Genomic DNA, 14,833 nt, shown 5'->3' with positions numbered 1-14,833 from the left:
ACTCGGAAGGGCAAGCTTGGAAAAAAAACGTACAAAATGTCAACAGGACCAGGGATTCCCAGCCAGTCTCCCATGCCGGTACTGGCCCGGCCTCAAGCTGCTTAGTGGCTGCGATCTGACGAGGGCAGGCATATTCAGCTTAGAATGGCCGTTGACGGAAGTGTGCCATCTCTGACGTTCTTTTCAAGAAGGATAAACTCGGAAGGGCAAGCTTGGAAATAAAACGTACAAAATGTCAACAGGACCAGGGATTCCCAGCCAGTCTCCCATGCTGGTACTGGCCCGGCCTCAAGCTGCTGCGATCTGACGAGGGCATGCATATTCAGCTTAGAATGGCCGTTGACGGAAGCGTGCCATCTCTGACGTTCTTTTCAAGAAGGATAAACTCGGAAGGGCAAGCTTGGAAAAAAAACGTACAAAATGTCAACAGGACCAGGGATTCCCAGCCAGTCTCCCATGCCGGTACTGGCCCGGCCTCAAGCTGCTTAGCAGCTGCGATCTGACGAGGGCATGCATATTCAGCTTAGAATGGCCGTTGACGGAAGCATGCCATCTCTGACGTTTTTTTCAAGAAGGATAAACTCGGAAGGGCAAGCTTGGAAAAAAAACGTACAAAATGTCAACAGGACCAGGGATTCCCAGCCAGTCTCAAGCTGCTTAGCGGCTGCGATCTGACGAGGGCATGCATATTCAGCTTAGAATGGCCGTTGACGGAAGCGTGCCATCTCTGACGTTTTTTTCAAGAAGGATAAACTCGGAAGGGCAAGCTTGGAAATAAAACGTACAAAATGTCAACAGGACCAGGGATTCCCAGCCAGTCTCCCATGCCGGTACTGGCCCGGCCTCAAGCTGCTGCGATCTGACGAGGGCATGCATATTCAGCTTAGAATGGCCGTTGACGGAAGTGTGCCATCTCTGACGTTCTTTTCAAGAAGGATAAACTCGGAAGGGCAAGCTTGGAAAAAAAACATTCAAAATGTCAACAGGACCAGGGATTCCCAGCCAGTCTCCCATGCCGGTACTGGCCCGGCCTCAAGCTGCTTAGCGGCTGCGATCTGACGAGGGCATGCATATTCAGCTTAGAATGGCCGTTGACAGAAGCGTGCCATCTCTGACGTTCTTTTCAAGAAGGATAAACTCGGAAGGGCAAGCTTGGAAATAAAACGTACAAAATGTCAACAGGACCAGGGATTCCCAGCCAGTCTCCCATGCCGGTACTGGCCCGGCCTCAAGCTGCTTAGCGGCTGCGATCTGACGAGGGCATGCATATTCAGCTTAGAATGGCCGTTGACGGAAGCGTGCCATCTCTGACGTTTTTTTCAAGAAGAATAAACTCGGAAGGGCAAGCTTGGAAAAAAACGTACAAATTATCAACAGGACCAGGGATTCCCAGCCAGTCTCCCATGCCAGTACTGGCCCGGCCTCAAGCTGCTTAGCGGCTGCGATCTGACGAGGGCAGGCATATTCAGCTTAGAATGGCCGTTGACGGAAGCGTGCCATCTCTGACGTTTTTTTCAAGAAGGATAAACTCGGAAGGGCAAGCTTGGAAAAAAAACGTACAAAATGTCAACAGGACCAGGGATTCCCAGCCAGTCTTCCATGCCGGTACTGGCCCGGCCTCAGGCTGCTTAGCAGCTGCGATCTGACGAGGGCATGCATATTTAGCTTAGAATGGCCATTGACGGAAGTGTGCAATCTCTGACGTTCTTTTCAAGAAGGATAAACTCGGAAGGGCAAGCTTGGAAATAAAACGTACAAAATGTCAACAGGACCAGGGATTCCCAGCCAGTCTCCCATGCCGGTACTGGCCCGGCCTCAAGCTGCTGCGATCTGACAAGGGCATGCATATTCAGCTTAGAATGGCCATTGACGGAAGTGTGCCATCTCTGACGTTCTTTTCAAGAAGGATAAACTCGGAAGGGCAAGCTTGGAAAAAAAACGTACAAAATGTCAACACGACCAGGGATTCCCAGCCAGTCTCCCATGCCAGTACTGGCCCAGCCTCAAGCTGCTTAGCGGCTGCAATCTGACAAGGGCATGCATATTCAGCTTAGAATGGCCATTGACGGAAGTGTGCCATCTCTGACGTTCTTTTCAAGAAGGATAAACTCGGAAGGGCAAGCTTGGAAATAAAACGTACAAAATGTCAACAGGACCAGGGATTCCCAGCCAGTCTCCCATGCCGGTACTGGCCCGGCCTCAAGCTGCTTAGCGGCTGCAATCTGACGAGGGAATGCATATTCAGCTTAGAATGGCCGTTGACAGAAGCGTGCCATCTCTGACGTTTTTTTCAAGAAGGATAAACTCGGAAGGGCAAGCTTGGAAATAAAACATACAAAATGTTAACAGGACCAGGGATTCCCAGCCAGTCTCCCATGCCGGTACTGGCCCGGCCTCAAGCTGCTTAGCAGCTGCAATCTGACAAGGGCATGCATATTCAGCTTAGAATGGCCGTTGACGGAAGCGTGCCATCTCTGACGTTCTTTTCAAGAAGGATAAACTCGGAAGGGCAAGCTTGGAAATAAAACGTACAAAATGTCAACAGGACCAGGGATTCCCAGCCAGTCTCCCATGCTGGTACTGGCCCGGCCTCAAGCTGCTTAGCGGCTGCGATCTGACGAGGGCATGCATATTCAGCTTAGAATGGCCGTTGACGGAAGCGTGAGATCTCTGACGTTCTTTTCAAGAAGGATAAACTCGGAAGGGCAAGCTTGGAAAAAAAATGTACAAAATGTCAACAGGACCAGGGATTCCCAGCCAGTCTCCTATGCCGGTACTGGCCCGGCCTCAAGCTGCTTAGCGGCTGCGATGTGACGAGGGAATGCATATTCAGCTTAGAATGGCCGTTGACGGACGCGTGCCATCTCTGACGTTCTTTTCAAGAAGGATAAACTCGGAAGGGCAAGCTTGGAAATAAAACGTACAAAATGTCAACAGGACCAGGGATTCCCAGCCAGTCTCCCATGCCGGTACTGGCCCGGCCTCAAGCTGCTTAGTGGCTGCGATCTGACGAGGGCAGGCATATTCAGCTTAGAATGGCCGTTGACAGAAGCGTGCCATCTCTGACGTTTTTTTCAAGAAGGATAAACTCGGAAGGGCAAGCTTGGAAAAAAAACGTACAAAATGTCAACAGGACCAGGGATTCCCAGCCAGTCTCCCATGCCGGTACTGGCCCGGCCTCCGGCTGCTTAGCAGCTGCGATCTGATGAGGGCATGCATATTCAGCTTAGAAGGGCCATTGACGGAAGTGTGCCATCTCTGACGTTCTTTTCAAGAAGGATAAACTCGGAAGGGCAAGCTTGGAAATAAAACGTACAAAATGTCAACATGACCAGGGATTCCCAGCCAGTCTCCCATGCCGGTACTGGCCCGGCCTCAAGCTGCTTAGCAGCTGCGATCTGACGAGGGCATGAATATTCAGCTTAGAATGGCCGTTGACGGAAGTGTGCCATCTCTGACGTTTTTTTCAAGAAGGATAAACTCGGAAGGGCAAGCTTGGAAATAAAACGTACAAAATGTTAACAGGACCAGGGATTCCCAGCCAGTCTCCCATGCCGGTACTGGCCCGGCCTCAGGCTGCTTAGCAGCTGCGATCTGACGAGGGCATGCATATTTAGCTTAGAATGGCCATTGACGGAAGTGTGCAATCTCTGACGTTCTTTTCAAGAAGGATAAACTCGGAAGGGCAAGCTTGGAAATAAAACGTACAAAATGTCAACAGGACCAGGGATTCCCAGCCAGTCTCCCATGCCGGTACTGGCCCGGCCTCAAGCTGCTGCGATCTGACAAGGGCATGCATATTCAGCTTAGAATGGCCATTGACGGAAGTGTGCCATCTCTGACGTTCTTTTCAAGAAGGATAAACTCGGAAGGGCAAGCTTGGAAAAAAAACGTACAAAATGTCAACACGACCAGGGATTCCCAGCCAGTCTCCCATGCCAGTACTGGCCCAGCCTCAAGCTGCTTAGCGGCTGCGATCTGACAAGGGCATGCATATTCAGCTTAGAATGGCCATTGACGGAAGTGTGCCATCTCTGACGTTCTTTTCAAGAAGGATAAACTCGGAAGGGCAAGCTTGGAAATAAAACGTACAAAATGTCAACAGGACCAGGGATTCCCAGCCAGTCTCCCATGCCGGTACTGGCCCGGCCTCAAGCTGCTTAGCGGCTGCAATCTGACGAGGGCATGCATATTCAGCTTAGAATGGCCGTTGACAGAAGCGTGCCATCTCTGACGTTTTTTTCAAGAAGGATAAACTCGGAAGGGCAAGCTTGGAAATAAAACATACAAAATGTTAACAGGACCAGGGATTCCCAGCCAGTCTCCCATGCCGGTACTGGCCCGGCCTCAAGCTGCTTAGCAGCTGCAATCTGACAAGGGCATGCATATTCAGCTTAGAATGGCCGTTGACAGAAGCGTGCCATCTCTGACGTTCTTTTCAAGAAGGATAAACTCGGAAGGGCAAGCTTGGAAATAAAACGTACAAAATGTCAACAGGACCAGGGATTCCCAGCCAATCTCCCATGCCGGTACTGGCCCGGCCTCAAGCTGCTGCGATGTGACGAGGGCATGCATATTCAGCTTAGAATGGCCGTTGACGGAAGCGTGCCATCTCTGACGTTCTTTTCAAGAAGGATAAACTCGGAAGGGCAAGCTTGGAAAAAAAACATACAAATTGTCAACAGGACCAGGGATTCCCAGCCAGTCTCCCATGCCGGTACTGGCCCGGCCTCAAGCTGCTTAGCGGCTGCGATCTGACGAGGGCATGCATATTCAGCTTAGAATGGCCGTTGACGGAAGCGTGCCATCTCTGACGTTCTTTTCAAGAAGGATAAACTCGGAAGGGCAAGCTTGGAAATAAAACGTACAAAATGTCAACAGGACCAGGGATTCCCAGCCAGTCTCCCATGCTGGTACTGGCCCGGTCTCAAGCTGCTTAGCGGCTGCGATCTGACGAGGGCATGCATATTCAGCTTAGAATGGCCGTTGACGGAAGCGTGCCATCTCTGACGTTCTTTTCAAGAAGGATAAACTCGGAAGGGCAAGCTTGGAAAAAAAATGTACAAAATGTCAACAGGACCAGGGATTCCCAGCCAGTCTCCTATGCCGGTACTGGCCCGGCCTCAAGCTGCTTAGCGGCTGCGATGTGACGAGGGAATGCATATTCAGCTTAGAATGGCCGTTGACGGACGCGTGCCATCTCTGACGTTCTTTTCAAGAAGGATAAACTCGGAAGGGCAAGCTTGGAAAAAAAACGTACAAAATGTCAACAGGACCAGGGATTCCCAGCCAGTCTCCCATGCCGGTACTGGCCCGGCCTCAAGCTGCTTAGTGGCTGCGATCTGACGAGGGAAGGCATATTCAGCTTAGAATGGCCGTTGACAGAAGCGTGCCATCTCTGACGTTTTTTTCAAGAAGGATAAACTCGGAAGGGCAAGCTTGGAAAAAAAACGTACAAAATGTCAACAGGAACAGGGATTCCCAGCCAGTCTCCCATGCCGGTACTGGCCCGGCCTCCGGCTGCTTAGCAGCTGCGATCTGATGAGGGAATGCATATTCAGCTTAGAAGGGCCATTGACGTAAGTGTGCCATCTCTGACGTTCTTTTCAAGAAGGATAAACTCGGAAGGGCAAGCTTGGAAATAAAACGTACAAAATGTCAACAGGACCAGGGATTCCCAGCCAGTCTCCCATGCCGGTACTGGCCCGGCCTCAAGCTGCTGCGATGTGACGAGGGCATGCATATTCAGCTTAGAATGGCCGTTGACGGAAGCGTGCCATCTCTGACGTTCTTTTCAAGAAGGATAAACTCGGAAGGGCAAGCTTGGAAAAAAAACATACAAATTGTCAACAGGACCAGGGATTCCCAGCCAGTCTCCCATGCCGGTACTGGCCCGGCCTCAAGCTGCTTAGCGGCTGCGATCTGACGAGGGCATGCATATTCAGCTTAGAATGGCCGTTGACGGAAGCGTGCCATCTCTGACGTTCTTTTCAAGAAGGATAAACTCGGAAGGGCAAGCTTGGAAATAAAACGTACAAAATGTCAACAGGACCAGGGATTCCCAGCCAGTCTCCCATGCTGGTACTGGCCCGGTCTCAAGCTGCTTAGCGGCTGCGATCTGACGAGGGCATGCATATTCAGCTTAGAATGGCCGTTGACGGAAGCGTGCCATCTCTGACGTTCTTTTCAAGAAGGATAAACTCGGAAGGGCAAGCTTGGAAAAAAAATGTACAAAATGTCAACAGGACCAGGGATTCCCAGCCAGTCTCCTATGCCGGTACTGGCCCGGCCTCAAGCTGCTTAGCGGCTGCGATGTGACGAGGGAATGCATATTCAGCTTAGAATGGCCGTTGACGGACGCGTGCCATCTCTGACGTTCTTTTCAAGAAGGATAAACTCGGAAGGGCAAGCTTGGAAAAAAAACGTACAAAATGTCAACAGGACCAGGGATTCCCAGCCAGTCTCCCATGCCGGTACTGGCCCGGCCTCAAGCTGCTTAGTGGCTGCGATCTGACGAGGGAAGGCATATTCAGCTTAGAATGGCCGTTGACAGAAGCGTGCCTTCTCTGACGTTTTTTTCAAGAAGGATAAACTCGGAAGGGCAAGCTTGGAAAAAAAACGTACAAAATGTCAACAGGAACAGGGATTCCCAGCCAGTCTCCCATGCCGGTACTGGCCCGGCCTCCGGCTGCTTAGCAGCTGCGATCTGATGAGGGAATGCATATTCAGCTTAGAAGGGCCATTGACGGAAGTGTGCCATCTCTGACGTTCTTTTCAAGAAGGATAAACTCGGAAGGGCAAGCTTGGAAATAAAACGTACAAAATGTCAACAGGACCAGGGATTCCCAGCCAGTCTCCCATGCCGGTACTGGCCCGGCCTCAAGCTGCTTAGCAGCTGCGATCTGACGAGGGCATGCATATTCAGCTTAGAATGGCCATTGACGGAAGTGTGCAATCTCTGACGTTCTTTTCAAGAAGGATAAACTCGGAAGGGCAAGCTTGGAAATAAAACGTACAAAATGTCAACAGGACCAGGGATTCCCAGGCAGTCTCCCATGCCGGTACTGGCCCGGCCTCAAGCTGCTGCGATCTGACAAGGGCATGCATATTCAGCTTAGAATGGCCATTGACGGAAGTGTGCCATCTCTGACGTTCTTTTCAAGAAGGATAAACTCGGAAGGGCAAGCTTGGAAAAAAAACGTACAAAATGTCAACACGACCAGGGATTCCCAGCCAGTCTCCCATGCCAGTACTGGCCCAGCCTCAAGCTGCTTAGCGGCTGCGATCTGACAAGGGCATGCATATTCAGCTTAGAATGGCCATTGACGGAAGTGTGCCATCTCTGACGTTCTTTTCAAGAAGGATAAACTCGGAAGGGCAAGCTTGGACAAAAAACGTACAAAATGTCAACAGGACCAGGGATTCCCAGCCAGTCTCCCATGCCGGTACTGGCCCGGCCTCAAGCTGCTTAGCAGCTGCGATCTGACGAGGGCATGCATATTCAGCTTAGAATGGCCGTTGACGGAAGCGTGCCATCTCTGACGTTTTTTTCAAGAAGGATAAACTCGGAAGGGCAAGCTTGGAAAAAAAACGTACAAAATGTCAACAGGACCAGGGATTCCCAGCCAGTCTCCCATGCCGGTACTGGCCCGGCCTCAAGCTGCTTAGCGGCTGCGATCTGACGAGGGCATGCATATTCAGCTTAGAATGGCCGTTGACGGAAGCGTGCCATCTCTGACGTTCTTTTCAAGAAGGATAAACTCGGAAGGGCAAGCTTGGAAATAAAACGTACAAAATGTCAACAGGACCAGGGATTCCCAGCCAGTCTCCCATGCTGGTACTGGCCCGGCCTCAAGCTGCTTAGCGGCTGCGATCTGACGAGGGCATGCATATTCATCTTAGAATGGCCGTTGACGGAAGCGTGCCATCTCTGACGTTCTTTTCAAGAAGGATAAACTCGGAAGGGCAAGCTTGGAAAAAAAATGTACAAAATGTCAACAGGACCAGGGATTCCCAGCCAGTCTCCTATGCCGGTACTGGCCCGGCTTCAAGCTGCTTAGCGGCTGCGATGTGACGAGGGAATGCATATTCAGCTTAGAATGGCCGTTAACGGACGCGTGCCATCTCTGACGTTCTTTTCAAGAAGGATAAACTCGGAAGGGCAAGCTTGGAAAAAAAACGTACAAAATGTCAACAGGACCAGGGATTCCCAGCCAGTCTCCCATGCCGGTACTGGCCCAGCCTCAAGCTGCTTAGTGGCTGCGATCTGACGAGGGCAGGCATATTCAGCTTAGAATGGCCGTTGACAGAAGCGTGCCATCTCTGACGTTTTTTTCAAGAAGGATAAACTCGGAAGGGCAAGCTTGGAAAAAAAACGTACAAAATGTCAACAGGACCAGGGATTCCCAGCCAGTCTCCCATGCCGGTACTGGCCCGGCCTCCGGCTGCTTAGCGGCTGCGATCTGATGAGGGCATGCATATTCAGCTTAGAAGGGCCATTGACGGAAGTGTGCCATCTCTGACGTTCTTTTCAAGAAGGATAAACTCGGAAGGGCAAGCTTGGAAATAAAACGTACAAAATGTCAACAGGACCAGGGATTCCCAGCCAGTCTCCCATGCTGGTACTGGCCCGGCCTCAAGCTGCTGCGATCTGACGAGGGCATGCATATTCAGCTTAGAATGGCCGTTGACGGAAGCGTGCCATCTCTGACGTTCTTTTCAAGAAGGATAAACTCGGAAGGGCAAGCTTGGAAAAAAAACGTACAAAATGTCAACAGGACCAGGGATTCCCAGCCAGTCTCCCATGCCGGCACTGGCCCGGCCTCAAGCTGCTTAGCAGCTGCGATCTGACGAGGGCATGCATATTCAGCTTAGAATGGCCGTTGACGGAAGCGTGCCATCTCTGACGTTTTTTTCAAGAAGGATAAACTCGGAAGGGCAAGCTTGGAAAAAAAACGTACAAAATGTCAACAGGACCAGGGATTCCCAGCCAGTCTCCCATGCCGGTACTGGCCCAGCCTCAAGCTGCTTAGCGGCTGCGATCTGACGAGGGCATGCATATTCAGCTTAGAATGGCCGTTGACGGAAGCGTGCCATCTCTGACGTTTTTTTCAAGAAGGATAAACTCGGAAGGGCAAGCTTGGAAATAAAACGTACAAAATGTCAACAGGACCAGGGATTCCCAGCCAGTCTCCCATGCCGGTACTGGCCCGGCCTCAAGCTGCTGCGATCTGACGAGGGCATGCATATTCAGCTTAGAATGGCCGTTGACGGAAGCGTGCCATCTCTGACGTTCTTTTCAAGAAGGATAAACTCGGAAGGGCAAGCTTGGAAAAAAAACATTCAAAATGTCAACAGGACCAGGGATTCCCAGCCAGTCTCCCATGCCGGTACTGGCCCGGCCTCAAGCTGCTTAGCGGCTGCGATCTGACGAGGGCATGCATATTCAGCTTAGAATGGCCGTTGACAGATGTGTGCCATCTCTGACGTTCTTTTCAAGAAGGATAAACTCGGAAGGGCAAGCTTGGAAATAAAACGTACAAAATGTCAACAGGACCAGGGATTCCCAGCCAGTCTCCCATGCCGGTACTGGCCCGGCCTCAAGCTGCTTAGCGGCTGCGATCTGACGAGGGCATGCATATTCAGCTTAGAATGGCCGTTGACGGAAGCGTGCCATCTCTGACGTTTTTTTCAAGAAGAATAAACTCGGAAGGGCAAGCTTGGAAAAAAACGTACAAAATGTCAACAGGACCAGGGATTCCCAGCCAGTCTCCCATACCAGTACTGGCCCGGCCTCAAGCTGCTTAGCGGCTGCGATCTGACGAGGGCAGGCATATTCAGCTTAGAATGGCCGTTGACGGAAGCGTGCCATCTCTGACGTTTTTTTCAAGAAGGATAAACTCGGAAGGGCAAGCTTGGAAAAAAAACGTACAAAATGTCAACAGGACCAGGGATTCCCAGCCAGTCTTCCATGCCGGTACTGGCCCGGCCTCAGGCTGCTTAGCAGCTGCGATCTGACGAGGGCATGCATATTTAGCTTAGAATGGCCATTGACGGAAGAGTGCAATCTCTGACGTTCTTTTCAAGAAGGATAAACTCGGAAGGGCAAGCTTGGAAATAAAACGTACAAAATGTCAACAGGACCAGGGATTCCCAGCCAGTCTCCCATGCCGGTACTGGCCCGGCCTCAAGCTGCTGCGATCTGACAAGGGCATGCATATTCAGCTTAGAATGGCCATTGACGGAAGTGTGCTATCTCTGACGTTCTTTTCAAGAAGGATAAACTCGGAAGGGCAAGCTTGGAAAAAAAACGTACAAAATGTCAACACGACCAGGGATTCCCAGCCAGTCTCCCATGCCAGTACTGGCCCAGCCTCAAGCTGCTTAGCGGCTGCAATCTGACAAGGGCATGCATATTCAGCTTAGAATGGCCATTGACAGAAGTGTGCCATCTCTGACGTTCTTTTCAAGAAGGATAAACTCGGAAGGGCAAGCTTGGAAATAAAACGTACAAAATGTCAACAGGACCAGGGATTCCCAGCCAGTCTCCCATGCCGGTACTGGCCCGGCCTCAAGCTGCTTAGCGGCTGCAATCTGACGAGGGCATGCATATTCAGCTTAGAATGGCCGTTGACAGAAGCGTGCCATCTCTGACGTTTTTTTCAAGAAGGATAAACTCGGAAGGGCAAGCTTGGAAATAAAACATACAAAATGTTAACAGGACCAGGGATTCCCAGCCAGTCTCCCATGCCGGTACTGGCCCGGCCTCAAGCTGCTTAGCAGCTGCAATCTGACAAGGGCATGCATATTCAGATTAGAATGGCCGTTGACAGAAGCGTGCCATCTCTGACGTTCTTTTCAAGAAGGATAAACTCGGAAGGGCAAGCTTGGAAATAAAACGTACAAAATGTCAACAGGACCAGGGATTCCCAGCCAGTCTCCCATGCCGGTACTGGCCCGGCCTCAAGCTGCTGCGATGTGACGAGGGCATGCATATTCAGCTTAGAATGGCCGTTGACGGAAGCGTGCCATCTCTGACGTTCTTTTCAAGAAGGATAAACTCGGAAGGGCAAGCTTGGAAAAAAAACATACAAAATGTCAACAGGACCAGGGATTCCCAGCCAGTCTCCCATGCCGGTACTGGCCCGGCCTCAAGCTGCTTAGCGGCTGCGATCTGACGAGGGCATGCATATTCAGCTTAGAATGGCCGTTGACGGAAGCGTGCCATCTCTGACGTTCTTTTCAAGAAGGATAAACTCGGAAGGGCAAGCTTGGAAATAAAACGTACAAAATGTCAACAGGACCAGGGATTCCCAGCCAGTCTCCCATGCTGGTACTGGCCCGGCCTCAAGCTGCTTAGCGGCTGCGATCTGACGAGGGCATGCATATTCAGCTTAGAATGGCCGTTGACGGAAGCGTGCCATCTCTGACGTTCTTTTCAAGAAGGATAAACTCGGAAGGGCAAGCTTGGAAAAAAAATGTACAAAATGTCAACAGGACCAGGGATTCCCAGCCAGTCTCCTATGCCGGTACTGGCCCGGCCTCAAGCTGCTTAGCGGCTGCGATGTGACGAGGGAATGCATATTCAGCTTAGAATGGCCGTTGACGGAAGTGTGCCATCTCTGACGTTCTTTTCAAGAAGGATAAACTCGGAAGGGCAAGCTTGGAAAAAAAACGTACAAAATGTCAACAGGACCAGGGATTCCCAGCCAGTCTCCCATGCCGGTACTGGCCCGGCCTCAAGCTGCTTAGTGGCTGCGATCTGACAAGGGCAGGCATATTCAGATTAGAATGGCCGTTGACAGAAGCGTGCCATCTCTGACGTTTTTTTCAAGAAGGATAAACTCGGAAGGGCAAGCTTGGAAAAAAAACGTACAAAATGTCAACAAGACCAGGGATTCCCAGCCAGTCTCCCATGCCGGTACTGGCCCGGCCTCCGGCTGCTTAGCAGCTGCGATCTGATGAGGGCATGCATATTCAGCTTAGAATGGCCATTGACGGAAGTGTGCCATCTCTGACGTTCTTTTCAAGAAGGATAAACTCGGAAGGGCAAGCTTGGAAATAAAACGTACAAAATGTCAACAGGACCAGGGATTCCCAGCCAGTCTCCCATGCCGGTACTGGCCCGGCCTCAAGCTGCTTAGCAGCTGCGATCTGACGAGGGCATGCATATTCAGCTTAGAATGGCCGTTGACGGAAGTGTGCCATCTCTGACGTTTTTTTCAAGAAGGATAAACTCGGAAGGGCAAGCTTGGAAATAAAACGTACAAAATGTTAACAGGACCAGGGATTCCCAGCCAGTCTCCCATGCCGGTACTGGCCCGGCCTCAGGCTGCTTAGCAGCTGCGATCTGACGAGGGCATGCATATTTAGCTTAGAATGGCCATTGACGGAAGTGTGCAATCTCTGACGTTCTTTTCAAGAAGGATAAACTCGGAAGGGCAAGCTTGGAAATAAAACGTACAAAATGTCAACAGGACCAGGGATTCCCAGCCAGTCTCCCATGCCGGTACTGGCCCGGCCTCAAGCTGCTGCGATCTGACAAGGGCATGCATATTCAGCTTAGAATGGCCATTGACGGAAGTGTGCCATCTCTGACGTTCTTTTCAAGAAGGATAAACTCGGAAGGGCAAGCTTGGAAAAAAAACGTACAAAATGTCAACACGACCAGGGATTCCCAGCCAGTCTCCCATGCCAGTACTGGCCCAGCCTCAAGCTGCTTAGCGGCTGCGATCTGACAAGGGCATGCATATTCAGCTTAGAATGGCCATTGACGGAAGTGTGCCATCTCTGACGTTTTTTTCAAGAAGGATAAACTCGGAAGGGCAAGCTTGGAAATAAAACATACAAAATGTTAACAGGACCAGGGATTCCCAGCCAGTCTCCTATGCCGGTACTGGCCCGGCCTCAAGCTGCTTAGCAGCTGCAATCTGACAAGGGCATGCATATTCAGCTTAGAATGGCCGTTGACAGAAGCGTGCCATCTCTGACGTTCTTTTCAAGAAGGATAAACTCGGAAGGGCAAGCTTGGAAATAAAACGTACAAAATGTCAACAGGACCAGGGATTCCCAGCCAGTCTCCCATGCCGGTACTGGCCCGGCCTCAAGCTGCTGCGATGTGACGAGGGCATGCATATTCAGCTTAGAATGGCCGTTGACGGAAGCGTGCCATCTCTGACGTTCTTTTCAAGAAGGATAAACTCGGAAGGGCAAGCTTGGAAAAAAAACATACAAAATGTCAACAGGACCAGGGATTCCCAGCCAGTCTCCCATGCCGGTACTGGCACGGCCTCAAGCTGCTTAGCGGCTGCGATCTGACGAGGGCATGCATATTCAGCTTAGCATGGCCGTTGACGGAAGCGTGCCATCTCTGACGTTCTTTTCAAGAAGGATAAACTCGGAAGGGCAAGCTTGGAAATAAAAAGTACAAAATGTCAACAGGACCAGGGATTCCCAGCCAGTCTCCCATGCTGGTACTGGCCCGGCCTCAAGCTGCTTAGCGGCTGCGATCTGACGAGGGCATGCATATTCAGCTTAGAATGGCCGTTGACGGAAGCGTGCCATCTCTGACGTTCTTTTCAAGAAGGATAAACTCGGAAGGGCAAGCTTGGAAAAAAAATGTACAAAATGTCAACAGGACCAGGGATTCCCAGCCAGTCTCCTATGCCGGTACTGGCCCGGCCTCAAGCTGCTTAGCGGCTGCGATGTGACGAGGGAATGCATATTCAGCTTAGAATGGCCGTTGACGGACGCGTGCCATCTCTGACGTTCTTTTCAAGAAGGATAAACTCGGAAGGGCAAGCTTGGAAAAAAAACGTACAAAATGTCAACAGGACCAGGGATTCCCAGCCAGTCTCCCATGCCGGTACTGGCCCGGCCTCAAGCTGCTTAGTGGCTGCGATCTGACGAGGGCAGGCATATTCAGCTTAGAATGGCCGTTGACAGAAGCGTGCCATCTCTGACGTTTTTTTCAAGAAGGATAAACTCGGAAGGGCAAGCTTGGAAAAAAAACGTACAAAATGTCAACAGGACCAGGGATTCCCAGCCAGTCTCCCATGCCGGTACTGGCCCGGCCTCCGGCTGCTTAGCAGCTGCGATCTGATGAGGGCATGCATATTCAGCTTAGAAGGGCCATTGACGGAAGTGTGCCATCTCTGACGTTCTTTTCAAGAAGGATAAACTCGGAAGGGCAAGCTTGGAAATAAAACGTACAAAATGTCAACAGGACCAGGGATTCCCAGCCAGTCTCCCATGCCGGTACTGGCCCGGCCTCAAGCTGCTTAGCAGCTGCGATCTGACGAGGGCATGCATATTCAGCTTAGAATGGCCGTTGACGGAAGTGTGCCATCTCTGACGTTTTTTTCAAGAAGGATAAACTCGGAAGGGCAAGCTTGGAAATAAAACGTACAAAATGTTAACAGGACCAGGGATTCCCAGCCAGTCTCCCATGCCGGTACTGGCCCGGCCTCAGGCTGCTTAGCAGCTGCGATCTGACGAGGGCATGCATATTTAGCTTAGAATGGCCATTGACGGAAGTGTGCAATCTCTGACGTTCTTTTCAAGAAGGATAAACTCGGAAGGGCAAGCTTGGAAATAAAACGTACAAAATGTCAACAGGACCAGGGATTCCCAGCCAGTCTCCCATGCCGGTACTGGCCCGGCCTCAAGCTGCTGCGATCTGACAAGGGCATGCATATTCAGCTTAGAATGGCCATTGACGGAAGTGTGCCATCTCTGACGTTCTTTTCAAGAAGGATAAACTCGGAAGGGCAAGCTTGGAAAAAAAACGTACAAAATGTCAACACGACCAGGGATTCCCAGCCAGTCTCCCATG

General features: G+C 51.0%; 21 pseudogenes; all 21 read right to left on the bottom strand.

Moving 5' to 3' along the window:
* Positions 1–37: 37 nt before the first annotated feature.
* Positions 38–156, bottom strand: LOC141057520 (5S ribosomal RNA; annotated as a pseudogene).
* A 265-nt stretch (positions 157–421) lies between these two features.
* Positions 422–540, bottom strand: LOC141056083 (5S ribosomal RNA; annotated as a pseudogene).
* Positions 541–977: 437 nt separating this feature from the next.
* LOC141053883 (5S ribosomal RNA) lies at positions 978–1,096 on the bottom strand (annotated as a pseudogene).
* Positions 1,097–1,173: 77 nt separating this feature from the next.
* On the bottom strand, positions 1,174–1,292 carry LOC141053877 (5S ribosomal RNA; annotated as a pseudogene).
* A 76-nt stretch (positions 1,293–1,368) lies between these two features.
* LOC141058537 (5S ribosomal RNA) lies at positions 1,369–1,487 on the bottom strand (annotated as a pseudogene).
* A 1,049-nt stretch (positions 1,488–2,536) lies between these two features.
* LOC141051508 (5S ribosomal RNA) lies at positions 2,537–2,655 on the bottom strand (annotated as a pseudogene).
* A 273-nt stretch (positions 2,656–2,928) lies between these two features.
* On the bottom strand, positions 2,929–3,047 carry LOC141057509 (5S ribosomal RNA; annotated as a pseudogene).
* Positions 3,048–4,676: 1,629 nt separating this feature from the next.
* LOC141053870 (5S ribosomal RNA) lies at positions 4,677–4,795 on the bottom strand (annotated as a pseudogene).
* A 1,049-nt stretch (positions 4,796–5,844) lies between these two features.
* LOC141053866 (5S ribosomal RNA) lies at positions 5,845–5,963 on the bottom strand (annotated as a pseudogene).
* Positions 5,964–7,404: 1,441 nt separating this feature from the next.
* LOC141056078 (5S ribosomal RNA) lies at positions 7,405–7,523 on the bottom strand (annotated as a pseudogene).
* Positions 7,524–7,600: 77 nt separating this feature from the next.
* LOC141053863 (5S ribosomal RNA) lies at positions 7,601–7,719 on the bottom strand (annotated as a pseudogene).
* Positions 7,720–8,188: 469 nt separating this feature from the next.
* On the bottom strand, positions 8,189–8,307 carry LOC141058711 (5S ribosomal RNA; annotated as a pseudogene).
* Positions 8,308–9,348: 1,041 nt separating this feature from the next.
* On the bottom strand, positions 9,349–9,467 carry LOC141053857 (5S ribosomal RNA; annotated as a pseudogene).
* A 77-nt stretch (positions 9,468–9,544) lies between these two features.
* On the bottom strand, positions 9,545–9,663 carry LOC141053855 (5S ribosomal RNA; annotated as a pseudogene).
* Positions 9,664–9,739: 76 nt separating this feature from the next.
* LOC141053024 (5S ribosomal RNA) lies at positions 9,740–9,858 on the bottom strand (annotated as a pseudogene).
* Positions 9,859–11,095: 1,237 nt separating this feature from the next.
* LOC141053849 (5S ribosomal RNA) lies at positions 11,096–11,214 on the bottom strand (annotated as a pseudogene).
* Positions 11,215–11,291: 77 nt separating this feature from the next.
* Positions 11,292–11,410, bottom strand: LOC141051503 (5S ribosomal RNA; annotated as a pseudogene).
* Positions 11,411–12,075: 665 nt separating this feature from the next.
* Positions 12,076–12,194, bottom strand: LOC141056073 (5S ribosomal RNA; annotated as a pseudogene).
* A 1,237-nt stretch (positions 12,195–13,431) lies between these two features.
* LOC141051498 (5S ribosomal RNA) lies at positions 13,432–13,550 on the bottom strand (annotated as a pseudogene).
* A 273-nt stretch (positions 13,551–13,823) lies between these two features.
* LOC141057487 (5S ribosomal RNA) lies at positions 13,824–13,942 on the bottom strand (annotated as a pseudogene).
* Positions 13,943–14,215: 273 nt separating this feature from the next.
* LOC141056065 (5S ribosomal RNA) lies at positions 14,216–14,334 on the bottom strand (annotated as a pseudogene).
* Between the last annotated feature and the right edge of the window lie 499 nt (positions 14,335–14,833).

The sequence above is a fragment of the Dendrobates tinctorius genome, unplaced genomic scaffold (genome assembly GCF_039654945.1).
Source record: "Dendrobates tinctorius isolate UK_male_01 unplaced genomic scaffold, ASM3965494v1 ptg000011l, whole genome shotgun sequence".
NCBI classification, from domain to species: domain Eukaryota; kingdom Metazoa; phylum Chordata; class Amphibia; order Anura; family Dendrobatidae; genus Dendrobates; species Dendrobates tinctorius.
Note: the sequence above shows the minus strand (reverse complement) of the source record. Positions and strands in the feature narration are given on the sequence as shown.